Consider the following 6,156-nt stretch of genomic DNA (forward strand, 5'->3'; position numbering starts at 1 on the left):
TTCCTTGCAACATCTAGGGCTATTATAGATGTGTGTGATGGGAAGTTACAGCTTAGAGTAGGTGATGAGACTATTACCTTTGACCTTAGCACTTCTATGAGACATTCACTTGACCATGATCATACTGTATATTCTGTGGATGTTTTGGATGATATTATGGTAGTCTCAATTGCAGGAGATATTACTTAATGATCTTTTACAGGTAGCATTACAAGTTAAGGATGAGGAGGAGTTGTCTAATGAGGATGTATTGGAACATATTACTTGTTTGATGGCTAGTGAGCCCAACAAGTTTGCTAACAATTTTATTGATATTGATAGGTTAGGGGTGTAGAAATTGATACCTTCACTTGAGGAGCCACCAGCCGTGGAGTTGAAAGAGTTGCCTAAGCACTTGACCTATGCCTATCTAGATGGGGCGTAGAAGCTGCCAGTGATCATTACAGCCGATTTGACTCCTGAGGAGAGGGAGATGACTTTGGCTTCTCTCAGGTAGTATCTTGAGGCCTTTGCATACAAGATTGTAGACATTCCTAGAATCAACCCCAGTTATTTTTGGCATAAGATCTTGATGGAGGATAATTACAGGCCAGTGGTACAGCCACAACTACAGTTGAACCCAAATATGAAAGTGGTAGTCAAGAAGGAGGTAATTAAACTTCTAGATGCAGGTTTGATTTACCCTATTTCTGACAGCTCTTGGGTTGATCCTGTGTAGATTGTGCCCAAGAAGGGAGGCATAACGGTGGTCAAGAATGAGAAGGATGAGCTAATACTGAACTAGGACGGTAACTAGTTTTCGAGTTTGCATTGATTACAAGAGGCTCAATGATGTAACTCGGAAGGACCATTTTGCCTTCCTTTTATTGACCATATATTAGAGCGCTTATCAGGGTATATGTTTTATTACTTTCTTGACAGTTTTTAGGTTATTTTTAGATTCCCACTACACCCGAGGACCAAAGGAAAACCACTTTCACTTGCCCCTATGGTACGTTCGCTTACAGGAGGATGCCATTCAGATTTGTGCAATGTATCTGCTACTTTCTAGAGGTGTATGATGGCGATCTTCCATGACATGATCGAAGAGTCTATGGAGGTGTTCATGGATGATTTCTCGGTATTTGGTAACTCTTTCTCCTATTGTTTGCTTAACTTAGAGAGTATGCTTGCCCCTATGGTACGTTTGCTTACAGGAGGATGCCATTCAGATTTGTGCAATGTACCTGCTACTTTTTAGAGGTGTATGATGGTGATCTTCCATAACATGATCAAAGAGTCCATAGAAGTGTTCATGGATGATTTCTCGGTATTTGGTAACTCTTTCTCCCATTATTTGCTTAACTTAGAGAGTATGCTTGCGCGCTGTGTAGAAGCCAACCTTGTGCTGTATTAGGAAAAGTGTCATTTTATGGTGAGAGAGGGTATTGTGCTAGGGCATAAGATTTCATATGCAGGGATGGAGGTAAATAGAGCTAAGGTAGAGACCATTGCTAAGTTGCCACCCCCTATCTCGGTTAAGGCTGTTAGGAGATTCCTTGGTCATGTAGGTTTTTATATAAGGTTCATTAAGGACTTTTCTAAGATTGCTAGACCTTTGACTCAATTACTTGTAAAAGATATTCCATTTATTTTTTTTGATGACTGTTTGTAGGAATTTGAGTTACTTATATGCCCAATTATTTCCATTTATGTGCATAGTTATCTTGTTTTATGCCAGAATCACCTGTGTTTTGGTTCCTTTCATGTTTCCGGTGATCATCGATGGACATTATTAATAGTCGAGGGAGATACGTGCAAATACGGACCAGAATCCATCAAAATTGAGCAAGGGCTACCATTTCAAGGTTGAGCATGGTCTGGACTCTCGCCGTGCTGAACCATCAACATTTGACCCTCAAAAGTGTCCTTTAGGCACGGTTTCCGAGGCCACCACGGCCTCCATTACGGTTCGTGGTGGCTCAACCCCAACGAGGGCACGGTCAGGGAGAAGACCTATTTTTTGGGACTCAGAGGTCCAGCACGGGCTTGACCACGGCCATGCTGGGACAATTATATAGGTAAAATCGAATTATTTTGCTAGGTTTCGATTTTCTAACTTGAGATTTCACATACACGCACGAGCCACCCTTTTTTCAGACTTTGATGTTTGAATTTGGGAGACTATTACGCATATTGAAAGGCAGATTCCAGTGGTTTAAGCATCACATTGAAGATCAAGAGTAAATTTGGAGGCATTCAAGAGGTAATTTGAGGTTCATTATTCAGATTTGGGGATTTAGGGCTGTTCATCTGACTTGAAGAAGAAGGGTGTACATGTTTTCAATTTGCTTTTCTGTATTTGTTTCCTTACTTTGTGTTATTTGTTGACATGAGTAGCTAGAACTGTTGAACCCATTGGGGTTCCTTTTTTGTTGGATTGCATTTAATGTTTATGAGATTTTGATTATCAATGCTTGTATTCTTCTTGGTTTCATTATTAATAAGAAATAGCATTATTCATGAGACGTTGTGAATTGTGTTGATCATATTGCTTTATGTAATTGAGAAGTTCATTTAGTAATTGGAAATTTGAATAGCAATAACTGGTTAATGATCATTTAGAGATAAGGGTAATTGACTAGCCGGATTAAGAATTAACAACTCTTAATAGTGGTGGATTTAATCTTAAGGCTAACTTAAAATTAATCGTTAGGAAGAGATTCCATCATTTAGGTTCTTAGGTTTAGGGATTCGATGTTCTCGAGAGGGAAATCGAGTTCAATTTAGAAATCGCTCATAGGTAATCACAATTGGTAACCAATATAATCTCTACCTTCACTAAAATCCAACTAGCTTAGGTCTCATTTGGTTTTCTTTCTCCTTTTGATTGTTTCACTAAATCTTTGCAGACTATTTGACATTTAGTTAATCACTTAGCTTGCATCTAGTCATAGAATAGTAACTTCATCGATTTTGTTAAGGTTAGATAACATAAGATGTTCAGTAGTTCTAGGATTACCCTTTCCTGAGAATACGACCTTGATAGTCGCTATTAGTGCTAGTCTGCATCGATAGGTTCACTGCCTTAGATTGTAGCTATATAAATAGCCTATCAAGTTTTTGGCGCCGTTGCCGGGGAACTTTTGTATGAACTAGAGTGAACTTGTGTTTGTGCTAATCTAGCCATTTTTATTTTCTGCCTTTTCCTTCTTTTTATTCTTTATTTTTTTGTTATTCATTTTTGTGTTCTTTGGTTGTTGCCTCTTAATTTCAAGTAGTTTATGACCAGGAGCTCTAATCCTACTCCTGTAGACCCTCTTACTGAACAAGAGCGATCCCTCCGTCTTTTGAGGAAGTGTATGCAAGAAAAAGAGGAGGCGTGGATAGAGATTGAAGCCCTTGTGAATATACCAGCAGGGATGGGAGACAACAACCAGGCTGTAGATGAAAACAGGACAATGTACGAGTTTGCTAGACCTTCTCTTGAGGGGACACATACGAGTTGCGACCACCTGTGGCGGCCAATAACTTTGAAATAAAGCCTAACGTGATACAAGTGGTCCAGAATAGTGTAAAATTTAGGGGACTACCAAGCGAGGACCCAAACGCTCACACAGCTAACTTCTTGGAGATCTGCGACACCTTCAAGATAAATGGAACAACTGATGATGCCATTCGGTTGAGGCCATTTCCTTTTTCTTTGAAGGACCGAGCGAAAAGATGGCTGCAGTCACTCCCAGCCAACACTATTACGACATGGAGATCTTTGGCTGAGAAGTTTCTATATAAGTACTTTCCTCCTACTAAAACTGCTAGATTGAGAAATGACATATCTTATTTTGTGCAGTTCGATGACAAGAACATGTATGATGCTTGGGAGAGGTACAAAGACTTGCTCTGGTGTTGCTCGCACCACAGACTACCAGTATGGATGCAGGTTCAGACTTTCTACAGCAGTTTGAACCTTGCTACTAGGCAGATGGTAGATGCTGCAGCAGGTGGGGCCCTAAATAGTAAGATGCCGGAGCAGGCATAAAATCTGATAGAGGAGATGGCCATGAACAACTACTAGTGGCAATTCTCTAGGAGTCAGCCAGTCAAGCAGGGATTGGTCAACCAGCTAGACTCTACAGCAGCCTTGGCAGCTTAAGTGGAGCTCCTGACCAAGAAATTAGACCAGCTTCAGATGCTAGTTCATGCAGCCTAGATAAGCTGCAAGTTCTAGGGTGGCTCACACTACGGTGCAACATTTACTGACCGCTATGGGATGTTCGCATACCAGAGGATGTCATTTGGGTTATGCAATGCACTTGCCACTTTTCAGAGATGTAGGATGGCAATCTTCCATAATATGATTGAGGAGTCTATGGAGGTTTTCATGGACAACTTCTCTGTGTTTGGTAACTCTTTCTCACACTGCTTGTCCAATTTAGAGCGCATGCTTGCATGATGTACTAAGGAAATTTAGTTTTACATTGGGAAAAATGTCATTTTATGGTGAGAGAGTGTATTGTGTTGGGGCACAAGACTTCACATGCGGGGATGGAAGTAGATAGAGCTAAGGTAGAGACCATATCGAAACTGCCACCCCCTAGTTCTGTTAAGGCTGTTAGGAGCTTTCTCGGGCATGCTGGCTTTTATAGGAGATTCATTAAGGATTTTTCTAAAATAGCTAGGCCTCTTACTCAATTGCTTATTAAGGATGTATCTTTTTTGTTTGATTCAGATTGCTTACAGGCTTTTGAGTTATTAAAAAAGTTATTAACCACAGCTCCTATCATGGTTTCACCTGATTGGGGGCTGCCCTTTGAACTCATGTGCGATGCTATTGACTATGCAATTGGAGCTGTTCTTAGACAGCGGGTCGAGAAGAAGTTCCAGCCTATCTATTATGCTAGCAAGATGTTGATAGACGCCTAAGAGCATTATACCACCACTGAGAAGGAGCTGTTAGCTGTTTATGCCTTCAATAAATTCCGTTCATACCTTGTGCTATTAAAGACCATCGTCTATATGGACCATTCGACATTGAGGTACTTGTTCGGGAAGAATGATACTAAACCAAGACTGATTAGATGGATTCTACTTTTGTAGGAGTTTGACATAGAAATCAAGGAAAAAAAGGACACTAAGAATTTGGTAGCGGATCACTTATCAAGGTTAGAGAACCTAAGCTTGGCGACACTTGATGAGAGGGCCACTGATGATAGCTTCCCTAATGAGCATTAGTGTTCATTGCAGGTATATACCGATTCCCCCTAGTTTTTGGATTATGCAAATTATTTGGTTGCGAGAGTCCTACCAAAGGGTATGACACATCAGCAAAAGAAGAAATTCTTTGCTGACTTAAAATACTACATTTGGGAAGACCCCTTTTTGTTTCATGTTTGTGTAGATCAAGTGACTCAGCGATTTGTATATGGGGAGGAAACTCTCAAAATCCTTAAACATTGCCATGAGGGACCAACTGGAGGCCATCAAGTGGCCAATCATACGGCTAGGAAGGTGTTGGATGCGGGATTCTACTGGCCTACAATATTTCAGGATGTGAAAACCTTTGTCCAGGTTTGCGATGCATGCCAACGGTCAAGTAATATCTCTTCCCGTGATGAGATGCCCTAGACTAGTATACAAGTTGTTGAGATTTTTGATGTTTGGGGCATCGACTTCATGGGACCCTTTCCTTCTTCTTATGGAGATAAGTATATACTTGTAGCTGTTGAGTATTTTTCTAAGTGGCTAGAGGCGCAAGCCTTCCCCATTGATGATGCCAGGGTAGTTGCTAGGTTCCTCAAGAAATTATTTGCTAGGTTTGGTACACTTAAAGCATTGATTAGTGACAGGGGGAACCATTTCTATAACATCCAACTTGAGAAAGTACTTAAACGCTATGGGGTCACACACCGGTTCTCTACACCCTATCACCCATAAACCAGTGGGCAAGTGGAGGTAACTAATAGGGGTCTAAAACGTATTCTAGAGAGAACCGTGGGGATTAGTAGGAAGGATTGGGTTGATAAGTTAGATGATGCACTATGGGCTTTTAGAACAGCCTATAGGACTTCTATTGGCTTTACACTGTATAGGCTAGTTTATGGTAAGACATGTCATCTTGATAGGCATCATACTACACATGCTTTTCATGCCTGATTATTTACATTTTTATGTATGATT

The 6,156-nt window shown here is 40.6% G+C and overlaps 1 non-coding gene across 1 annotated transcript; it reads right to left on the reverse strand.

The window, feature by feature from the left end:
- Positions 1 to 3,796: 3,796 nt before the first annotated feature.
- LOC112535091 lies at positions 3,797 to 3,903 on the reverse strand. Its single transcript, XR_003079290.1, has one exon. It is a non-coding gene; the product is annotated as a small nucleolar RNA R71 (small nucleolar RNA).
- Positions 3,904 to 6,156: the final 2,253 nt, after the last annotated feature.

This window comes from Ricinus communis, chromosome 4, assembly GCF_019578655.1.
Source record: "Ricinus communis isolate WT05 ecotype wild-type chromosome 4, ASM1957865v1, whole genome shotgun sequence".
NCBI lineage: Eukaryota > Viridiplantae > Streptophyta > Magnoliopsida > Malpighiales > Euphorbiaceae > Ricinus > Ricinus communis.